Here is a 22,352-nt window from a genome sequence, read left to right as displayed (position 1 = left end):
AAATGATTTCAAAGTTGACATACCTTATCATACTTCCTTTGAGCAACAAATCCAAAGTCCAAGTGGTTGCTTCATGTAGACTACTTGGAGATCTTAGAAACACATTCTTGATATCTAATTGATGCAAAGGCCATTCATCATATAAATGAACATGAGTTAATTTGGCTAACACCATAGGTTTTGCGCAAACCATTTAGCAACAAGATGAGCTAATGATCCATTAGGACTTACTTTAACTGCAAACATCCACAGGCACTCGATAGCTTTTTTCTTGCAAGTATATTTAATAAAACCATAGTACCATTAAAATATATGGCCACCATCTCTTCTATAAGTGGATCACACCAATCAAGGTGAGCGAGACTTCATGTAGGGATTGAAACAGGATCTAATGATGCGATAAAAGGGCTGGAAGGTGAAGAAAATAATTATAAGACACAAATGATGAAATAGGATAAACATGATCGACATTTATCTTTTCAAAGGGAAATATGAGGATTGAGACTAAAATCAGAATCACTAGAGGCAGGATTCACCCATAGAGTTTGGTAGGACATGAGTTTTGGGCTGCTTATCATCTTGAATAGACATGAATAATAGGTGGCTGAGTATATGTCTGATCAGTACAGTAATATTTTGATAACCTAGGTTAATATACACCAACAGATCATCTTCTAATGTGTTAAATATCAAAAATTGAAGATATATAAAGAAAAGAGTATTCTCAAGGAAAGTGGCCCAAGTAAAAACAAGAAAATGTTTAAAGTCGGAAGAATAACATTTGTAACCTTCTTGAAGAAGCTTCATTCATTCAATCCAAGGGCCAAGGGCTTATAATTTGTCAACCTCTGAGAATTTTAAAATGGCAAACCATAACTACCAAGACATGCTTAACCCTAATTCTAATAGACTAGTTGAGCTCCCTTGAAGCCAATTCCCAACCTTGAATTCATCCTTAAAGGTGATATTGCTGAATTTGAATGAGCATGTTAACTGCTTCCACTAGACGTTGCACTTCCAATTCTCTTAATAGAATCCATGTATGCTCCTGAAATTACCAGTCTCAGCTTTTGAAGGAACTTATTCTCACAATCAGTGATCGAAGATGAACAAGGCAAGGCCTTAGCAGCGATTAGAACAACATTTTCTCCATTTTCAACATCAATTTCATATAAATCGGGAAAAACCTCCTGAAAATCATGTATCAACGTCTCATAGAATGACTTACTTGGAGGGATCGCATTGACAACAAAAATCCCAGATTCACAAAGAATTGTTCTAGCAGATAAAAGAACATCCTTGCTTACAAATTCCATGGGGGGAGCACTAACACCGTTTCTCATATTATCAGAATCCAAATCAACCATAATCACATCAAACTTGGGATCAATATGACCTACATCTCCACGTGCAAGTTTATCCATAAGTTCCATGCCATCTCCAACACAAACCCGAATTAGATCCCCATCCTCCAATCCAAAGTACTTGCGAGCAACCCTTAACACCTCTTGATCAACCTCAACAGCAATAATCTCAAAGTCCAGTTGTGTTTTCAAGAACCCAACTAGAGCTCCACCTCCTACCCCAAGACACAGAGCTTTAGGTCTTAACCCAGCTTCAACAAGCTCTTCGATCCGTGATCCAGTCAATGCAAGACTAGCTACCATTGGCACCAAATAAACATGCACTAAAGTCCCCAAATCAGGGCTAAACTCCAAACTATCGTTTCCTATTTCAAGTGAATCCAAACAAGAAACCTCCTTGGGCACAATTCGAATCTCCGTTTGAACCAAATTAGGCATCCGTTTAAACCTCAGTCTCCTCCTAAATTCCCTTCCTTGATTAGCACTCTCTATCTCAACATCTTCAACAAGCATTTCACCAACAAAACTCCCAATACATTTCTCTAAAACTAAGCTACAAATAACATTATCCTCATAACGCGAAAAGGGCACTTCCAAGTTTCCATTTTTGAAGTAAATTTTAGGACTTAAAGCAATTACCAGTGGCTTTAGAGTCATCTCCAGGTTGTTTAGGGAATCGGAATCGATCCAACGGCGGTAAATGGAAGGTGAGCTAGAGCCGTCGATGATAGGTTGTTGTCCGATTAATATGAGGCGTTGGATGTTAGGGGAAGCGAGGAGTAGTTGGAGGTGGCCGGCCTCCGTCGAGAAGAGCCAGTCGGACTCGCGATGTTTGGGGACGATCATGGCGGCGACATTCGGAATGGGGGAGAGGAGGTGGAGGGTAGAATCGGTGAGTCGAGGATGGCGATTCGAATGAGTGGGGAAGCGAGCGAGGGATCGGGAGTTAGATTGGGGTTTGGGATGGTGAAGGAGAGGAAGTGTGAGGGATGTATAGTTTCCAAGACAGAAAATTCTACAGCCATTCTTTTTTGTTTTCGTCAATCTTCATTCAGCTTTGGGCATCTGCAACAGTTGAAGGATTTGTTAAATATAAATCCCTCAAATACTATGACTAACCCGACAAGGCTGGAGGGACATCATATCACTAATTTAATTCAATCATAATATGGAATCAAATTATTTTTCGAAAAAAATTAACGAAGATTAGGGAGGATGAAATTATTGAATTGTATGGGTTTTTCATATCATTCGATTATAAAGATTGGATTTAAAAAGAAAAAAGAAGTTTATATGGGTAGAATTTATGAAAATATACTATTTTATATTTTTATTGAATAAAAATAAAGAAAATACAAACAATTATTATAAATCCTTATATATATTCAATTATTACTTTTTGAGTAAATTTTAAAGATCGATTGTACTTTTCCAAAAAAAATTAAAATTCAAAACTCATCAAGCGGACTTAATATAAAAGTGAATATTATTTTTTTAAATATTTTAAGTTTTAATAATTATTTTTATAGGGTGTGTGCATTACTATATTAAGAAAGTTTTGAATAACACTTTATATTAACTTCAAACCATTCCAAAAAATTTAAAACTAACATGGATATAAATAATAAATAAATAATTTTACAAACCTATGTGAGCCAAAAGAAAATATAAATTAGTGGGCTAAGAAAAAGATAAAACTTATATTACATAATAAACTTAAAATAAAAGTTTATTCTGAGTTATATTATCTTTTTATATGATAAGTCTTCTATAGTTCATATGAATATGATTTTGTCCGTCCTTTTATCATATTTTGTCTATTTTTCGAACATATATTTTAAATTTGTATTCTTAAATTTGTTTATTTAGTTATCTATTATTATTTTTAATTCTAATATTCGATATTAGTATGTACCGTAATTATTGGAGATAGATCACTATTGAATTATAACGACGTCAATTTATCAACAAATCATTATTGACAATATTATATATTAATTTTATATTAGTATTGATATGGTTTTATTTTACTGTTGATAATGGTGTCTATTAATATCTATCATTGTTCAAATTTTTATTGAATTATATATGGTTTTTTTTATTTTTAAGTAATTAATTTTAATTCTTCTAGTATTTTAAAAAAATAGAATTTAACATTTAACTTAATCTTATTTTAACCTCTCTTCTAATTCTTTAAATTACTTTCTAATTATTTAATAAAATTAATAATTATTATTAACTAAATAAAACTTTTATACAGAATACAATTAAAAAAATTAACGTGATCCAATTTTTTTCCCCAAAGAATGACGTGAGAAAACAGTTAAATTATACTAAATCAAACCTTATCTCTTATATATATATATATATATATATATATATATATATATATATATATTAAATTTAAAATAATTAATCCAAGCGAGAACCAGAGTGTTAACAAAGAGTCAAAATCTTGAACTGAGTTTGAAGCCGAGGCTATGGATAAATAGGTAGTTAGAATAGTAACAATACACCTCTTCATGTGGCGAAAAGCCGAAGAATCCAACCTACCTACACCCGCTTCAACTTACCGTCAACGTATTTACGCAACCCTTTCCTTTCTTTCTCTTGAATTTTTTTTAAGAACCTTGAAAGTTGATAAAATAAATAGAGAGGAAATTGGAGTCAACAATCGACGGCCATGGCTGCACTTCGGCCGCCTAAATCGGTATCCGCGATGACACTTCCGATGCTTGCGAGAGGTTGGACGGTGATAGTAGCTGGGACGCCATTGAATGGACCAAAATTGAGGTTTCCCCCTCCTTATTTGGGATTCTAGGGTTATCATTTTTTTTTGTAAATTAATTTATCATTTTCATAACTAATTAACAATTTTGTTACTGTAGCGGGCTACAAGATCGGTTTCGGATGTCGATTTGGAGTTTTTGCTTGAAGCTGAGCGAGTCATAGAGGAGGTATTTCAGAACTTTTTCTTCTATTTTAAATTCCTGTAGAATTTTTTGGAATTATGGATTTTTAATTCTAAGATTGAAATGATGTTAAATAAAGTTTCTGCTTTTTCTTTAAATGTTAGAATTATCTCTTCTTTAACTGTTCAAGAATCTCGAATCATCTCTTCTTTTTCTTATTTTCTTGATTAGTATGTGAATGATGTTAAATAAAGTTTCTGCTTTTTTCTTTAAATGTTAGAATTATGTTTCTTAAAGTAATGGCATTTTGGAATATTTATTTCAGGGCCATGGCGTTGTTCTTGTTAATACTGATGAGGCTGGAACATTGTTTGTTACCAACTTCGACTTATCTTTCTTGTAAGTCATTTGCTTATGGCATTTACTAGTTTGTTACCTATTGCCGTTTTGCATTATTTGGCCAACATCAAGTTAAGATTTTTGGTGAAATGAAGATATTTTGGGTAGTAGCACAGACCATAATACAACTTGAAATAGATACATTGTCCATAGGGATTATAAAAACAGCTCTAAGCTCCTGACAACTTTCTCAGTTACTTGGTAATGGTGGAGTTCACTCTCTAATTTTTAAGGCAAATGGATCCAAATTAATGTATGTCTAATAACTGTTTCTTAATATTGATATCAGCCTTACTATTGGAAATTAAATGATGCCACTGTACTATCTGTTTTGATTAGTAGTCAGCATGGATGGATGTAATGGTTGCTTATGTTGAGAAGAAAATGATGATGGGAGAACAAGAGATGGACGAGATAAATGCTTTGGCAAAGAACTCATTGGTATTACAGGAGATGAGAATTATAATAGTGTTCACATGAGCTAGTGATGATAATGAAAAATAGACAGTACTGCATGTGTGTCGGACTTATTGTTCTGTTGCATTTTATGAAACTTCATTGGCATTGAAATTTACAAATCCCTTTTATGTATGTATCATTAGTAGCATAGTACATGTATCATTCATTTCTGTTACCTTCAATGTAATTGATCAATTTTACCTTTTTTCAAAAGAGTGAAGGCACCAGAAATATTGCTCCACTAGGTACCATTCCGCTGGCAACAATTGAGAAATTCAACAAAATGGTAAGTTAATTATTAGTTTTAAGCTTGGAGATATTAACTTTGAATTAGATCTAAAATTCCTCTCTTATCAAAAAAAAAAAAAGATCTAAAATTCCTCTGTGGATAGATTTATTATTTTTATTTTTTATTTATTCTTTTTGCATTGGTGGGTATATGTATAGGCAGTGAAGAATCAACCAGCTCCTCGCCAAACAGACAGGTCCCGTCTCGTCGTCTCCTACAGATCATAGGTACTTTATGGATTAATGTCTCAATTGTTTAAAAATATGGTTTACTTATTTTTTTCCTTTGGATTAATATACGTTTTCCTTGGTCAGTGGTATGAGTGAGTTAGTTTCAGGCTAAGTGGTCACATTTCTGTAATTTGCACCTATGTGCATCTCTCATTTTAACTCTGGTGGGTAGGCTTGCTGATAAAAGCATAAGCACCAGAATAATAAACATGCATAAAGGTTGTTTGAAAGAGAATGTCCAAGTACATATCAGGAATCATACTTTTCCCATATTAAAATATGTCTGAAAATTTGAAGTTCGATGGGACACAGGGCTAGAGAAAGTGGTAGGAGCTAGGGAAGAGAGAAGAATGATAGGGTTGACTTTTTTGCAGAATGGGTGTAAGGCAGTAAGGGTAGAATTATTACCATTATGCACCACTTTTGAATTAATGCTACAATAGATTCTGTAGCTAGAAAAATAAAAAAATTACTTAGAAAATCCCCAAGTTTGGTTGAGTCTAGAAAGTTGATATTTGAGGGGAACTGAGGGAAACTAGAGTGTACCTCCTACTAAAATAGAATTCCAAAAAAGTAGGCGAAAACCATAACATTCACTTAAATGATAAAAGATGGTTTTATGAGATTGTGTGGTTTTATGGGACATGGGGCTCGCTAGGGAAAGTGGTGGGAGCTAGGGGGGAGAGAGAGAATGATTAGGGTTGACCTTTGGTTGCAGAATAGGCGTAAGGGTAGAATTATTACCATTATGCACCACTTTGAATTAAGCTACAATAGATTTTGTAGCTAGAAAAATAAAAAAATTACTTAGAAACTCCCCAAGTTTCGGTTGAGTCTAGAAAGTTGATATTTGAGAGGAACCGAGGGAAATTGGAGTGTAACTCCTATTAAAATAATTTCCACACAAGTTTAGGAAGACCATAACATTCACCAAAATGACCAAAGATGGTTTTAGGATTGTGTGGTTTACTTTCCAGTTCCTAGACCTCCCGATAAGGTTTTGAAGTAGATACAACTTCTACCAGAAATTTTCTTGTCATAGTTTGATGCAAACAACTATGCTTTGTATTGTTAAATTGTTTCAGTTCTTATTGAGGAAGATCAGTGCTGGTCTCACTGATATATGGAAGTAGAAGGATCCAAATGAATAGAACACTTGTTAAAATCGATCGTGGACTCAGAAACACACCAATTTCCCCCACCTTGAGACCAGCTTTTCCAAAAAAGATCCATTACAACATAGTAAAGGGATTCCATGCAACTCCACTGAACAAAGCCATCGGGACTCCATCTACACTCATAAGTGGATCAAGCAGTCGAACCAAAGTGACACTTCATCCCTTCTGTTTTTCCACGCCTCCTCGAACTCTTCCTTCGACCCAAAGGTTATAATGCAAGAGTTCCAGGTAACCCCATTTAGTTCCCTTGACCTTGATCCCTTTACTAGCCAACCCCTTCACTACTGTCCCCAGATCAAAATGGGATTTAATGATCCCAGTTATTGATCTTTTCACCCAATCATATTCGTCTGGGGAATATGCATTTCCCACAAATTCCTCACCCTACTTCCTTGTCTTTATGGCCTTCCCAAATCACTTTAGACGCCGGACCTTCTCCTTCCATCCAAAGACGCTAACGCCTCCTTGTAAGATCTCTCATCTCTCAGTCGGCTATAAGATTCTGGTCCAGCTCTTCTACTCCGTGCGTATCCTTTTCCCCACTTATCAAACTTCCTTACTGTCGTACTTCTAACAGCCTTTAGTCTCTTCTTCTGGTACTTAGCACTCCTACTGATATTTTCTTACCATCAATCCAGATACCATTAATTTTTGCTATCGCCCTCAACAACCCATCCTCATTAGCAAACTGGACGAAAGCAAACGTATAATTTCTATAATTCGGCTTGTTGGAATTATTCGGAATGTAGACACGAACAACACTCCCCTGTTGATGAAAAAATTTCCTTAAGAGTTTTCCTAGTTACCCTTTTACTCAGATTGTCAACGAAAACCGTCCACTCCTCACCGGAAAACTGACCAACTGAAAACCTCTCTCTCCTCCCACTTTTCCCTGACACTCTCTCATCTTACTGATTGTACAGCAGTGGTTATGAAGGGGGTTTTATGAGGTCTCGCAATTTATCAAAAAAAAAAAAAAAAATCCAAGATTTTTAAACTTATTGAAAAGTACTCTATCTTATTCTAATATAATATTTAATGTTTATATCTTATCATGCAATTATGTTTCGACTTGCTTTAGGTCATAGATTCTGGCATTCTAGTTTTCTGATTTAATTGGTATGGAAATAATGATGGACCTAAAGGCTTCTCTTCCTTTTGCAGGAAAAGATATGAGAATTATTGTGTTTGGTTTCCGCCCTCGAACAAAGCAGGTCAGCTTTAGCCATCTATTCTTTGGTTTCCTTTTATATTCTCAATATATTTTTTACTTCTATATTCTATTATTTGTTTTGCACCTAAGCATTCAGCTCAGTTCTAGGTGCATGTATTCCCCCGCTTAACACCGACTCTAAGCGCATTGGATTATTGGATGTAAGGGGGGAGATGAATCATATAATGTTCGTGAAATAATCACCATACTTGTACATGTTTCAAGGAAGTTCACTTCCAATTATGTTATTATTATTTTTACATTAATGTTGAAAAGGATAACACTAAACTCCTATTCTTTAACCTTACAGATCAATATTTAAGTAATTATATGAAGGGATTAATGTGGTTGTAATTTTTCTATTCAGAGACTGTCATATTTGATGCATTACTGAGTGTGCAAAGCCAGCAAGAGTCTGGGATCTTTATGCCTTTGCTTGTAGACCATCCAAATTCAGTAACCCAAATTCAAAGGTCTGCTTACTGAATGAATACTTCCGCCTCCTTGGAAAAGGCCATCGTGCATCAGTGGATATGGCTGAAGAGGGTCATTTACATTGTCTAATGATTATGGAGAATAAGTGATAAAATTCCAGCTATACAATGGTCCGAGTTACCATTTGCATTGATTGTTCCAAAAAGTATCAGGTAAGGCATTGAGATCCCCTTGAGATAACAAGAGGAAGATGTGAAACCAAACTAGATCCAATCAATCACATCATCGTGGATGAGGCTGGTTTCATAATTTTTGCTCTAGCTAAGGAACTAATTTTAATTCAGGCTTACTATTCTAGTGACGAGAAGTGATCCAAGCTTCAACTTTTCGTGCAAGGTGTAGGATACCTGTAGTTTCTTGGTGTCACCATGGTATGCTACAATTTGTGTCTATGTTGTGTGCGAGAGTTTTTTTTTAAATATATGTCCAAATTTTGTGATGCATTTTTCTATAATAAAATTTGTGATACATGCGTTTAATAACAGGAACCGGAGCAGTTCTTGCCCGTTCATCACAACCTTTCGTGGTCTATGATGATATAGGAGGTATGACTACGTTCTTGATTAACCCTAAAACCTTCTGAAGTTTCATTATAAAATGATGTCCAGGATAAATCACATCTATGACAAAAATGCTATTTGGTTTATCTTTCAAAGACTATGGAGCATCTAATTTTTCATTTAGTTGGTCTTATGATGAATATGAGGAGGTATTCCTAAGTTCTTGATTAACCCCAAAACCCTTCAGCGAGAAATAAGTTGGTATATATTGCATATCTAAGTTTTTTAATAAATTGATGTCTGGTTAAAATGATATCTATGACAAACATATTATTGGTTTTTCTTTCAAGTATTATTACCATCTAATTTTTCTTTTTATGATTCTGCGATAGCAATGCTGATGAAAAATTGGTTGCTGCACTTTGCACTCAACTTGTTGGTGGACAAGGTTCAAGGAGGTACTCATTTTTGTTTGTTTCTGTAGATATCGCAGCTTGTTTCCTACTTAAAATGCTACTGGAATAAGAGGTGCATATCAATCGTCAAAGTAAAATGTGTTCATTTCATTGTTACATAAATCGCAATAGCCCACGATCTACGTACTGAACGTTACGATCCAAAACGCGGTACGAACGCGTTCGGATCGTTTCAAAATCGCGATCCGGTACATCGTAGTTTTGCAGCAGGGATAAGAGAGATGCAATCAGAAAAATAAAGGGATTGGGGTTTGAGAGAAAAAATCAGAGGAAAAGAAGGAGAGGGGAAACCATTCGGGGAAACCAGAAAAAAACAGTGAGTTGAAGAGCCTCTTTAGGTGTTGTCATCGTGGCCTCACAGGAGCTGGAAGAGCCCATCGTTGTAGTAGACATTGATTCTCTCGAGTTGAAGATCTTGGTCTCCTTGGTAACGACCGGTTGGATCTATACCGTGCTCAGCACAAACACCTCCCAAAACTTGGCTCCGATTTGGTTGTCGCACTGGCCACCTTGAGTGTGAAAGAATTCCTGCTACAAAGCAACCACTTTAAAAAAAAAGATGGAGCGATAGGTAGAGAGAGTGTGAGAGTTTTCAAAAAATTCCAAAGATTTTGATGGGGAATGGACCGTGTTCATTGATAATCTTTGTAAGAGTGTGACAAGAGGGGTGTTGAAGTATTTTAGTCCTTTTGGTCAGATTCTGAGGATTTTTATCCCCCGTTTTTTAGAAAAACCAAATTATAAGTCCTCTACTTTTGCTTTTGTCCAATTTGCTGGTGAGGAAAGCAAACAAGGCAATCCAGTTCGTGAATGGGAAGTGGATCGATGGGAGAAGAGTCTCAGTAGGAATTGCTAAGTATCAAAAGGTGAAGAGGAGAGAAGCTGCGGACGGGAAAGGAAGTTGGAGACCAAGTTAGGGGATAGGGCTAATTCAAGATCTGGGAGGATAGCTGAGTCGGTGAGAAGCATGAGATGGCAGATCTTATAAGGAGGTGGTGAATTCTGAATTTAAGGAGAGAGGTGAACCTGTTTCAGGGGCAATACTGGAGGTCAATAAGAAGAACGCATCTGGTGTGAGGAACGTTTGGGAGATGCATATCCCATTAGCCAAAACAGAATAGGTTAAACGTCACTAACAAGGATTATGAAATCTTCCTTTGACCATGACTTGTGAAGGAAGCTTTGGAGTTAGCGGGCATGAAAGTTCAGGTGGTTAGATGGGCTATGTTTGGAATGCTTGCATCATTATTTTCAATTCGGTAGAAGAGTTCTCTAAGGCATGGACGAATAAAAAGGAAGAGCTGTTCATGTACTTAGACTGGTTGGCTCCAGTTTTGAACAAGGAGGGTGTTCCGACGGCCCTTTGCCAGGTAGAGCTATTTGGTTTGCCTCTACAGTGCTGAATGTAGCATTCTTAAGTAAACTTACAGAGAAGTGGGGTCAGTTTTTATATTTTAACGAAGATCATGAGCAGTTCAGACCTATCGCAGCAAAAGTTTTGCTCAGGGTGGAAAGTCCTTATGATGTTCCCGAAATGGTCCCGATAGGCTCATATGGGAGATCGTTCAAGGTCAAGACCTTATTGGGGTCTGTTGTGAATAAACCAGAAGTAGAAGCGGGAAGGAAGAGATGGTGAAATTTTCAAAAATTAGAAACAGTGGTTATGTATTGTCTGACGAGGGAGATGGTAGTCATCCTACTCTGGATGCAAATAGGGAAGAGTTCACAGAGGATGCTAGGCGTAAGTTATTTCTTGGCTTAACTATGGGCAGAACAGTGGAGTGAATGAAGTCAGTGGGGGACAAGTCCAATCGAGTAAGTCAACTAATGATAATTCTGATTGGGGCTGTCAGGTTTCTTGGGAATGAGGACAAGTCAAAATGACAATCACTTGGGCCTGGGTCTGAAGATAAAATTGAATCTGTTCATTCTGAGGACAATGAGGCTGCTGTAGCGTTTCTAAAAAATTGGTTCCTAATGGTCTGCTTTTAATTTAAAATGGGTTGGGATAAGTTTATCTTACAGCCCATGCTATTTTTGAAAATCAGTTTGCTGATGAGGAGGGGATTTAGGGTGCTGGAAGATAATTTACAGGGGGAGAAGGAAGTTCGTCCAAGCACACTGGGAGCTGCAATGAGTAAAGAAAAGTCAGGAGGCATGAAAAGTCTGGAAGGGGATAGCACTAATAATTTACAGATCATAATGATGGAGAAAGGAGCATATTTTCAGTAAGTCAAGCGGAAGGTTCAAAGAAGAAGAAGAAGGTCAGGGAGGACAATCGGTGCAACCTCATTGAGGAAAGCTTCTCAAGTTCGAGAGGAAGGATTAGAAGTAAGGAATACCAAGAGGTTGTATTGCAGATCCTGTGAGGGTTGATCAGATTTTAGCAATGAGATCATCTTCCTCATACTGAACATCAGGAACAGTCTATCCTCGGCCTAAAAGTATGGTTAATCGAAGAAAGTTGAGAATTGCTCCACGTAATTCAGGAAGTGCTTGTTCGGATACTGAAGTGTCTATCAGCTTTTATGATAGAGTGTATAGAAGGGTTTGGAGAAGTTTGGTAAGAGATTCATTGGAACATGTAAGGGAGGTATCCCAGTCGTCCAATTCTTCAGTTAAAGCACTGAACATCAGGAACAGTCTATCCTCGGCCTAAAAGTATGGTTAATCGAAGAAAGTTGAGAATTGCTCCACGTAATTCAGGAAGTGCTTGTTCGGATACTGAAGTGTCTATCAGCTTTTATGATAGAGTGTATAGAAGGGTTTGGAGAAGTTTGGTAAGATTCATTGGAACATGTAAGGGAGGTATCCCAGTCGTCCAATTCTTCAGTTAAAGCAAGGTATGAAGCAGCGGCTACTAGGGAGGTTTGTGAACTACTGGGGATCACATTTAAAGGGGGGCAACAATTATTAGAGGAGGAGATTTTTAAGATGGAGATGAAGGGGTCTTCAAGGAGATCATGAAGGTTTTTCGGGCTGCTATGGGTTTTTAGATTGTTTAGTCAAATGTCAAAGTTAAAAGTGATAACATGGAATATAGAGGTCTTGGGAGAAGAGAAAAAAATCAGAGCAGTGGACAGACTTGTTAATAGAGAGGCCGTTCATCTTATTTCTACAGGAATCAAACTGAGCGTCTATAATAGTGGGCTTTGGAGGAGGTTAGGGGTAATTTATTGAAAGGTCATGTCTTTACTCCAGCTGAGGGTTCGGTAGGTGGGTTGATAAGTTTGTGGAATGAGGATTTTTTGAGGTTACTGCAGTATTTAATCAGAGCAGATTCATAGCAATAACAAGGAAGTTAAAGTTATACAACTTTGATTGTGTTCTAATTAATGTTTATGGTCCGGCAGTAGAGGAAGATAAAGAGGAATTCTTTAGGGAGCTATTGTTGTTTTGTACAGAACTTGAGTATGCCAGTTTGCATAGGGGGATTTTAATGCTTATTTGGATACAGAGGAGAAGTGTGGAATGGCACAAAATTGGCATTCCTTGGATTTGTTTAGATCCTTTGTTCAACAATTGAATCTTATGGGTTTACCGTTAGTTGGGGGAAGATATACTTGGTGCAATAATAGAGAGTCTCCAACTTGGGTAAGGCTGGATAGGTTTATCTTTGGAGGTGCATTCCTAAATCAGTTTCCTAACGTGGTTCAGAAAATACTTCCCAAATCCCTTTCAGACCATAATCCCATAATGTTAGTAGAAGAATGTAACAATTGGGGACCTAAACCTTTTCGATTATTCAATTACTTGCTAGAGGAAGAAGGGTTTGTGGAGTTGGTTGAAAAGTCAATGTCTAATGTGAAGATTACTAATGGTCGAGGGGGTTTATTTCTTTACTTCGAGGAACGAAACAAAATATCAGAAATAGGCCATATTCGACTCTCGAGGGGATTTATGAAGATATTTCTCAGTTAGAAAGCAAGATAAATGGTCTGGAACTGAAGTTACAAGGAGGAGGGATTTCCATCCAAGAACGTGATTTGCTGTTTTTGTCTAGAATCGAGCTGTGGAAGTTGCATAGGAAGGAAGAGAGCATTTGGTTACAAAGATCAAGATTGAAGTGGAACTTGGAAGGGGATAGGATACGAGGTATTTCCATTTAACAGCTACTAAGAGAAACAAAATGAAGGCAATTTCGGCTTTGAAAGTGGCTAATGAAGAGATTTCAGATCCGGATAGGCTGAAAAACTATGTATTTGAGTATTTTAAGCAAAATTACAGTTCACAATCTATGTTAGAGGTAGAGGACATTAATCTTAATTTTGCAAAATTATCAGAGCAGAAGAGTGGCCTGGAGGTGAAGTTTTCAGAACAGGAAGTTTGGGAAGCAGTGTTTCATTCGGACAGTTCTAAAGCCCCGGGTCCTGACGGTTTCACGATGGGTTTTTTTAAGAAATTCTGGCCTATTTTGAAGGATCATCTTTTGAAGTTTGTGGATGACTTTCACAGAGGAAGGAGTTGGGAGCATGGGGTCAATCATGCTTTTATTACATTGATCTCTAAGAAACTAAATCCTGAAGGCATTGAGGATTACAGACCTATAAGTTTAGTTGGTAGCTTGTACAAAATCATCTCCAAAATCTTATCGAGAAGATTGGTTTCAGTGATTAAAGATTTGATCAGTCCATCGCAGTTCGCTTTTATTCCAGGTCGGCAGTTTGGATTTTGCTTTTATGGCCAATGAATCTATTGATTATTGGTGGAAAAAAGGCAGGAAAGGAGTGGGTTTTAAAGTCGATTTTCAGAGAGCCTATGATTCAGTGGAATGGCCAATTATTCTGAGATTATTGAAGGTATTGGGCTTTGGAGATAAATGGATATCTTGGATGGATATTGTATTTCTTCTGCTTCAATTTCGGTTCTAGTTAATGGATCTCCAACACCAGAATTTCATATGGGTAAGGGGTTGAGACAAGGGTGTAGTTTGTCCCCTCATTTGTTCAACATTGTTGGTGAGCTCTTAAATCTAATGTTGAGTAAGGCTGCTATTCTTGGCCTTTTCGAAGGTTTCAGTATTGGTAAGGTCGGTAATCTTTTTAATTTGACGCATCTACAGTTTGCAGACGATCTAATCTTATTCTGCAGAGACTCCTCCACCCAAATTCTTAATATTAAGAGAGTTTTGAGGGTGTTCAGTTTAATTACAGGGCTTCATCTTAACTTGTCCAAGAGTAAATTGTTTGGGATTAATATGACAGAAGACAGTCTACAAGATTTTGCACTGGAAGCTGGTTGCGGGATTGGATCTTTTCCTATGATTTATCTAGGTTTACCTATTGGGGCGAATAAAAATTCTGAGTTGTTATGGGAGCCCATTTTACAGAAAGTTTACTCGAGATTAGCAGGCTGGAAAGCAGCTTCACTTTCGATGGCTGGAAGATTGGTGTTGGTAAAATCGGTGTTGCCATCCTTACCTATTTTTTACCTCTCTATTTTAAGATTCCGGGGAAGGTAAATCAGAAACTAAATTCAGCAATGGCCAGATTTCTTTGGGGTGAAGTTTCAGACAAGAAAAAAGTTTATTGGGTGAATTGGAATACGATATGTCAACCATTTGAAGAAGGTGGCTTAGGAGTTTTGGATTTGAGTTTGACTAATAGAGTTTTGCTTGGGAAATGGGTTTGGAAGTATGCAAATGAAAAAGACTCAATGGAAAAAATTAATTTGATGTTTGCATAATATCAGTACGTTATCTTTGTCAATAGGCAAAGCTGTTTCTCCTCAAGATTCTTGGCTATGGAGAGGGATTCTGAGTAACTATGAGAAAAGGACGTGATTGGAGAGTGTTTGAGGTCCAACTCGAAGTTACAAGTGGGGAACGGTAGGTCAATTGAGTTTGGAATGATATTTGGGTCAATGGATCTTCTCTAAAGATATAATTTCCTAGGATTTTTGCCCTTTCTACTAAGAAAAGGGGTAAAGTGGCTGAATTTGGTGCCTTTGAAAATAATGGATGGGTTTGGAATATTACACTAAGGAGAAATCTTTGTGATTGGGAGTTTGAGCAGTGGTGTGTGTTAATGAGTTTGATTCATAATATTGTCTTGAATGAATCTATGGAGGATTTTCTAGCTTGGTCGGGGAAAGGCGAAGGCGTGTATTCGGCAAAATCGGGTAGACTCACTATTTCAAGTAGAATGGGAACTCCTTATCAGTGGAAGAAATGGGTGTGGTCTGGAATGGCTCCTCCTAGAGTAGAAACATATCTTTGGCAGATTACTCATCAAAAATTGGCAGTTAGAGTGGAATTGAAGAAAAGAGGGATTTCGATAGAAGATGTTCTGTGTCCTTTATGTCATAAATATGAGGAAACAATCCATCATCTGTTTATTTCGTGCTCGGTTGCAGGAATTGTGGTATAGATTTCTAAGACTATGGGATATCTCTTCAGTTATGCCTCAAGAACCTTCTTCTCTTATTTGTTCCTGGTCTTATCTAAGGAGCAGTCTACTATTTGGAAGTTATTCCAGGAGTCGTTCTATGGTCTTTATGGAAAGCTAGGAACTCAGTGGTGTTTGAGAACTGGAAACTAGATACTTCTTCTTTGTTCTTCATTTCCAAGGTTAGATTAGCTAAATGGTTTTTAACGAAATTCCCTAATGCTAATATTCAGGTTGACATACTAGTAGGAGATCCAACGTTGGCAGATACATTTCACTCTATTTCCTATAAATCGAAGAAGGCTATCTACTGGTCTCCACCTCCTACAGATTTCTTTAAATTCAATGTTGATGGAGCAGTGAGAGGTGATGGGCTGCAGGGTGGAATTGGTGGAGTCTTGAAAGATTCGAATTGCAATATTTTAAACTCGTTTTCTATAGCGGTGGGTCATGGTCCTCCTATGTTAGCTGAGCTGAAGGCTATTAAACAAGGAATTGATCTATTCCTTTCGTCTAAATGGGCTTCGAAAGGAAGATTAATCCTAGAGTCTGATTGTAAATCAGCAGTTGATTGGATTCTGTCACCAGTTTTTGCCCCTACGTTTCTCAGTACTTTGGTTAGGGAAATTGGGACCTTAGCTTCTGCTAGGGTATTATTGTTAGATGTATTCCTAGGAGTTGCAATTCGGAGGCAGATAAGTTAGCTAAGGAGGGAATTGGTTGATGATTATAGCTTTATGGTTGGTTTGGTTTGTATTTTATTTTGGGAAGTTATGATGTAAGATGTAAGATTATGTAATTTTGGTTTATTAATAAGATGTGGTACTCTTTTCCTCCTTCCGATGTTGCCTCTTCCACTAGAGCCAACTAAGAAGAAGGTTTTTAATGAGACCTCCTATTCCTATAAAAAAATTGAAAATGGAAGTAGGAAGAGCCTGGTTTTTATATAAAATATATTTCATTTAGTTTTGGTCTAATTTTGATTTTAGATCCTCTATTCTACTCAAATTTAGAGATTAATCCTTTTACTTTTTGATCCCTCTAAAATTCAATATTATTAAATTGAGCAGTTCAGTTGATAAACCTCAAATCTAAATTAAATAAAATAAGGCAAACAAAACATGCATTTCTAAATTTCTTCTATAATTGATCTCTATCTAAGAAACTGGTACATCGCACTGGAGCGATCCGAAATAAGTCTACCCCCCCTCGTACCGAATTTTAGGGACCTAGCAAATTGCGATCCCGTTCCACGTTCCCGTACCGGAGCGTACCACGATCCATGTGACTATGGTTCATTTATTTTATATTTCAACAGATTTTACAATGACATCATTTTCATAATCATGTGGGGGCTTGCTCACAGAGAAAAATCTTCATGTTTTTAAGGAACCATTTTTTTTAGAATATGCCCTGATAATATACGTGGTTTTTGAGCTGCAAATGCTTTGATTATGAAAGTAATGTTTGTATAGGAACTGCTGGTGTTACCTTTATTTAGTATGATTTCTTCTGCCAATTTAGGAAGCTATATATTGCTGATGCAAGACCAAGAAAAAATGCATTGGCAAATGGAGCAATGGGAGGGGGCTCAGAATCTGCTTCAAATTATTTTCAATCTGAGGTCTGTCTTAAGTTTGAGCTTGGAAGATATGCATCTTTGTCTAAAAATTAGTGACCTGAGTTTCTTGTATTCTCCTTATCAGGTAGTTTTTTTTGGGATAGACAACATACACGCAATGAGAGAAAGTTTTGCTCGGCTTAGAGACTATTTAGATACTCATGGTGCTGCATCATCAGATGGAATGTCATCATTTTTGGTTAGTCCTTCGGTCTTATCCCTATTGAAGTGCATCAACTCACCCTTTTCAGACCTGTGTATTTAGAGATAATCATGAGGATATTTGGTGCATTAAATTGGTAAAAGTTCCTGAAGAACTAAGATGCATAAACCTTCTTGCTAAAGAAATTATAATCTACTTTATTTTTGGTGGATAAAAGGCTAGCTGATAATTCCAAGGGTATACTTAGTATGATTTCCCCCTATTGGTAATGGTCCAAATGGATTGAATTCAATGATTTGTATGAATTAGTTAGTATTGTAGTGACAGTGGTCTGTCAGATTTTTCAGAGCATCTGAGATTGGTATTATCAAGAACATAAGTTGACAAGAATTTCACATGAAGTTTTATATGGTCCTGTCAACTATGTAGATGCATGATAGTGTTATAGTGAACATCTAATCTATGGCCATTGTAACTTACAGAGACATGGTGGTTGGACCTGGGGTGGAGGACATCTGAGCAGTATGTCTGCTTCAGTAACCCTTGGTGACAGTGGTTGGTTAATACATGTTCAAAGTGTCTTGGCTGGTTCAGCTTGGATTGCTGCACGCATTGCTTTGGAATCAGCATCCGTGCTTGTGCATTGCAGGTCAGTATTATTTTTAGTTCACGCCTTCATCTATTGATATCTCCATCTTTGTTGCATTCAAGTATTTTATCTATTTATTTTAAAGTTGATTTCTGGGTAGGAAATCTCTCTGTTCTGTTTCAGACTTTTTTTCAATGTCATTTACCAAAATCTCTGTAACTTAATGATCAGCATTATTGTTTTCTTTCTGATCTCAAGTTCAAATTATTGCTTATATATCATTGTTTAACTGGGGGAACCTATGTCACTTTGTGAAATGGACTTCATGACTTCAATTCTGTGCAAAAAGTCATTTTCTTTTTAATTTTGTTTGACCGAGTTGGTTAGGTAGCCTAAATCTAAAATTGTTAAAAATGAGAAAAGAAAAGAGAACATGTGAAAAGCTATCTAATAGTTCAACCCTATGTATAGAAACCTCAAGGCAAAATTCATTGTGATATAAAATGCAAGTCAGATTTCAGGCTCAAACCCAATTTACCTTAGAAAATAGATAAAAGGAAAAAGATTAAAAAAAATATATGTTTCTCTCCATCAGTAACTCTATGGCATGAGGCCACTGCCAAGCTCATCTGCCTCTCCCCACCCCCATAATAAAAATAAAAATAAAAATTCCCTTCTAATCTCCTCAGTCATGCCTTATTCTTGCTTATTTATCATTGTTTAACTGGGGGAACCTATGTCGCTTTGTGAAATGGACTTCATGACTTCGATTTGGTGCAATAAGTCATTTTGACTTTTTAATTTGGTTTGACCAAGCCGGTTAGGTGCAAAATTGTTAAAAATGAGAAAAGTAAAGAGAACATGTATCTAATAGTTCGACCCTATGCCCTGTAGAGATCTCAAGGAAAAATTCATTGTGATATAAAATACATGTCAGATGTCAGGCCCAAACCCAATTTACCTTAGAAAGTAGATAAAAAAAGATTAAAAAATTTCTACCTCTGGCATGAGGCCACTGCCAAGCTAATTTGCGCCCCCCTTTAAAAAAATAAAAGTTCCCTTCTAATCTCTTTACTTCCTTAGTCATGCCAACAACTGCATCTACCGGTAAATTATTTTAATAACATTACATGCGTTGTTGTTTACCTTTTCTTTATGACATCTAGCTTGTCAGTTTAACTATCCTCTCTGGACTGCTTTACTATTTAGTGATGGATGGGATAGAACAAGTCAACTGGTTTCACTTGCAAACCTGATGCTAGATCCATATTACCGGACATTCGCAGGTTTTCAGGTATTTTTCTGAGCAATGGCCTTATCAACAATTCCCTCCATCCTTTGTGTTTTCCATTTTTTGAATCTGTCTCTCGTTTGCAGCACTACAGCTTAAGCCGCATATTTTGTTCTAGATTTTGCTTGTACCTTTTCCTCTTTACTTCCACTTTGTGAGTCGTCATCACAATTTGGTATTACTTTTTAGATAAATAACTATTATATACCCCAACAAAGAAATGTTTTGCAGTTTCAATTCCCTTAAGTCACATCCACATGGGATGCTGATAGTGTTTCAGTGCCCTGAGAACTTGGACTTCGAATAACTTACATAAATGTCTTGTTCTGGACTATTTTATCTTAATACAGGCACTTGTTGAAAAAGATTGGCTAGCATTTGGTCACCCATTTGCAGATCGCATTGGATTGCCAAGTGTGTCTGGAACTTCATTTGATTTAACCACACAATCTTCTACTGGAAGCCTTTCATCCTCTCTAGCGCGCCAATCTTCAGGATCATTTACACCTCAAGCTCCTAATTCATCTCATGCGCAGAACAATTATTCCCCCATATTCTTGCAGGTGCACATGCTGAGATATTTTTGGTTATTCTCTCACTGAAGTTGATTTCTTTGTTGATAATTTTCACTTCTAATGGAATTGTGATTTTATAAGGGAAAATTATTATAATTATTTGGTAGAAGATTCCTTCTTTTAGTTTTAAAACACTTATTCTCCCTTAACAAGGAACAACATGAAAGAACCGTTAAAACGTTGATGAAATATGCTGAAAATTAGATGTAAAATGAATTTTTAAATCTATTTTTTTGTTTAAAGGAGTTCGCCGAACTAGTAGGACACGTTTGTATTTTCACTAAAATCTTTGGAGGCTTCTATCTCTGATGATTCATGTAAATAATAAACGTCATATTTTTTTCTGATGTTAATTAATCGGTATATAATTTCAGTTCACTGAATTATTTGAGATCTGATTGTTGCGTTGGTTGTTTTGCAGTGGGTTGATTGTGTTTCCCAGTTGTTAAGGATATATCCATTTGCTTTTGAGTTCTCCTCAGTATGCATCTTTCTTTATGCATGACATTAATTTCTTTTCGTATCGAATATAATACATTTTTTGTAATGTTGTCCTCTGTTTTTTCCCATTGTTATTGACTTTCTTGCTTTGTGGTGATTTAGACTTTCCTAGTGGAATTCTTGGACTGTGTTCTTTCCTGTCGTTTTGGAAATTTCTTGTGTAACAGGTAAATTCTCTGTCAGTAGCTTTAGCCTGCTGTGTCAGCTTAAGTTGTGCTTTCTGAAGAATATTTTTTTTTTGTTGGGTGGGGTTCTGGGGAAAAAATTGTTCAACAAACATATAGGGCATTTAGAGGCGCACTGGTGGTAGTTGCCCATTCTATGTATTAGTTGTGTTATGAAACACAAAGCAATTCCTTTGAACTAACTTCCATTTTTTTCCCATCCTCCATGATCAATACCTTATAGAACTAAAATTTAAAAGATACTTTTACGTCACAGCAAACATATCTGAACCATGGCTTTACTTGAGACAGATGCAATTTGCTTCTGAGATTGCATTGGGTTTCTTCCATTTGATTGTTAAGAAAACTAGCCATCTGTTACCTTTCCATTCAAAATCATACTGCCTTTTTTATTTTCATAATTTGTCACTTGTATGGAAGAATAGTGTATATTTGTGAGTAACACCTATGGGCATCTTGATTCTGGAATTATTATGTTTATTGTTACAATCATATGCATTTCAAAAATATCAGATGATCTGTAAGCTTGCAGAGTGTCGAACAAAGTGTATTGTTCTTTCTACCTTCAAGTATGAGATACAATTTTTTTCATAAACTTTTGAGGAACCTAAAATTATTTTCTTCACTTGTTATTAGTTTCCTCCAAACCCCCTCTGATATGTCAAGTAACTTGTTTTTATTTTCAGTGAGAAGGAGAGACAACAATGTGGTGTCTATGAAGCTTGTGGATGCTTGTGGGTCTATTTGGCTGATCTGCGTTCTTCGGAGGGGAGTTCACATGCCCATTATAAATATTCTATGACCCATTGAAACATAATGGTCCACTTTTTCCCCCAGCTGCTGCTTTGGCCCCAACACTTTGGCCCCAATTCCATCTTCGTTGGTCTTGTCCTTATGAATCCCAAGCTGATGAGCTCGAGGCTAAATGCAGGAATATGGCTATTAAGTTTTCTGAACTGAAAAAGGTATTTGAAAACTGGGAATTGAAAGAAATTCTGTAAAAGAGAATAGAAATAAATTCACTTTTATGTTTCTTTGAAAAATTCTAGGCTACTATTACTAATACAAGAAACTATCATATTCTAATGCTTAGAATCCGTAAAGTACTAGAGATTAGGCGGCAACAAATCAGGTATTGATACTGAGAAAAATAAAAGTAAAATAATATTCCTAAACTAACTCCTAGAAATATGGAAATTAATAAATTGATGAGCTGTCAACACTCCCCTTCAAGCTGATGAATCTGTTCACCATTTCCAGCACTTCAGAACTAGGTCTAGGAAGTCCTTTTCTAAGGACATATGCTATCTGTTGTTTTCTAGTTACATTGGTCAAGCAAATTAGCCATCTAATATTTTTCCTTTGATAAAATGCCAATCTCTCCTAACATGCTTTGTTCAGTCGAGATGAACTGGAATTTGTGCAATACTTATGGCTGCCTTAATAACACTAAATAGCCTTAACCAAATCAGCTCACAAGTTCCCTGTGAAGGGTTATAAATTCAGCCTCTGAGCTGCTGCGAGCT

The 22,352-nt window shown here is 36.5% G+C and overlaps 2 pseudogenes; one reads left to right on the top strand and one right to left on the bottom strand.

Moving 5' to 3' along the window:
• Positions 1-577: 577 nt before the first annotated feature.
• Positions 578-2,413, bottom strand: LOC120147548 (annotated as a pseudogene).
• A 1,399-nt stretch (positions 2,414-3,812) lies between these two features.
• LOC120147549 overlaps positions 3,813-22,352 on the top strand; it is a 29,291-nt pseudogene continuing 10,751 nt past the window's right edge.

The sequence above is a fragment of the Hibiscus syriacus genome, unplaced genomic scaffold, assembly GCF_006381635.1.
Source record: "Hibiscus syriacus cultivar Baekdansim isolate YM2019G1 unplaced genomic scaffold, ASM638163v2 tig00110940_pilon, whole genome shotgun sequence".
NCBI lineage: Eukaryota > Viridiplantae > Streptophyta > Magnoliopsida > Malvales > Malvaceae > Hibiscus > Hibiscus syriacus.
The sequence above is the reverse complement of the archived record's forward strand: the minus strand, read 5'-3'. Positions and strand labels throughout refer to the sequence as shown.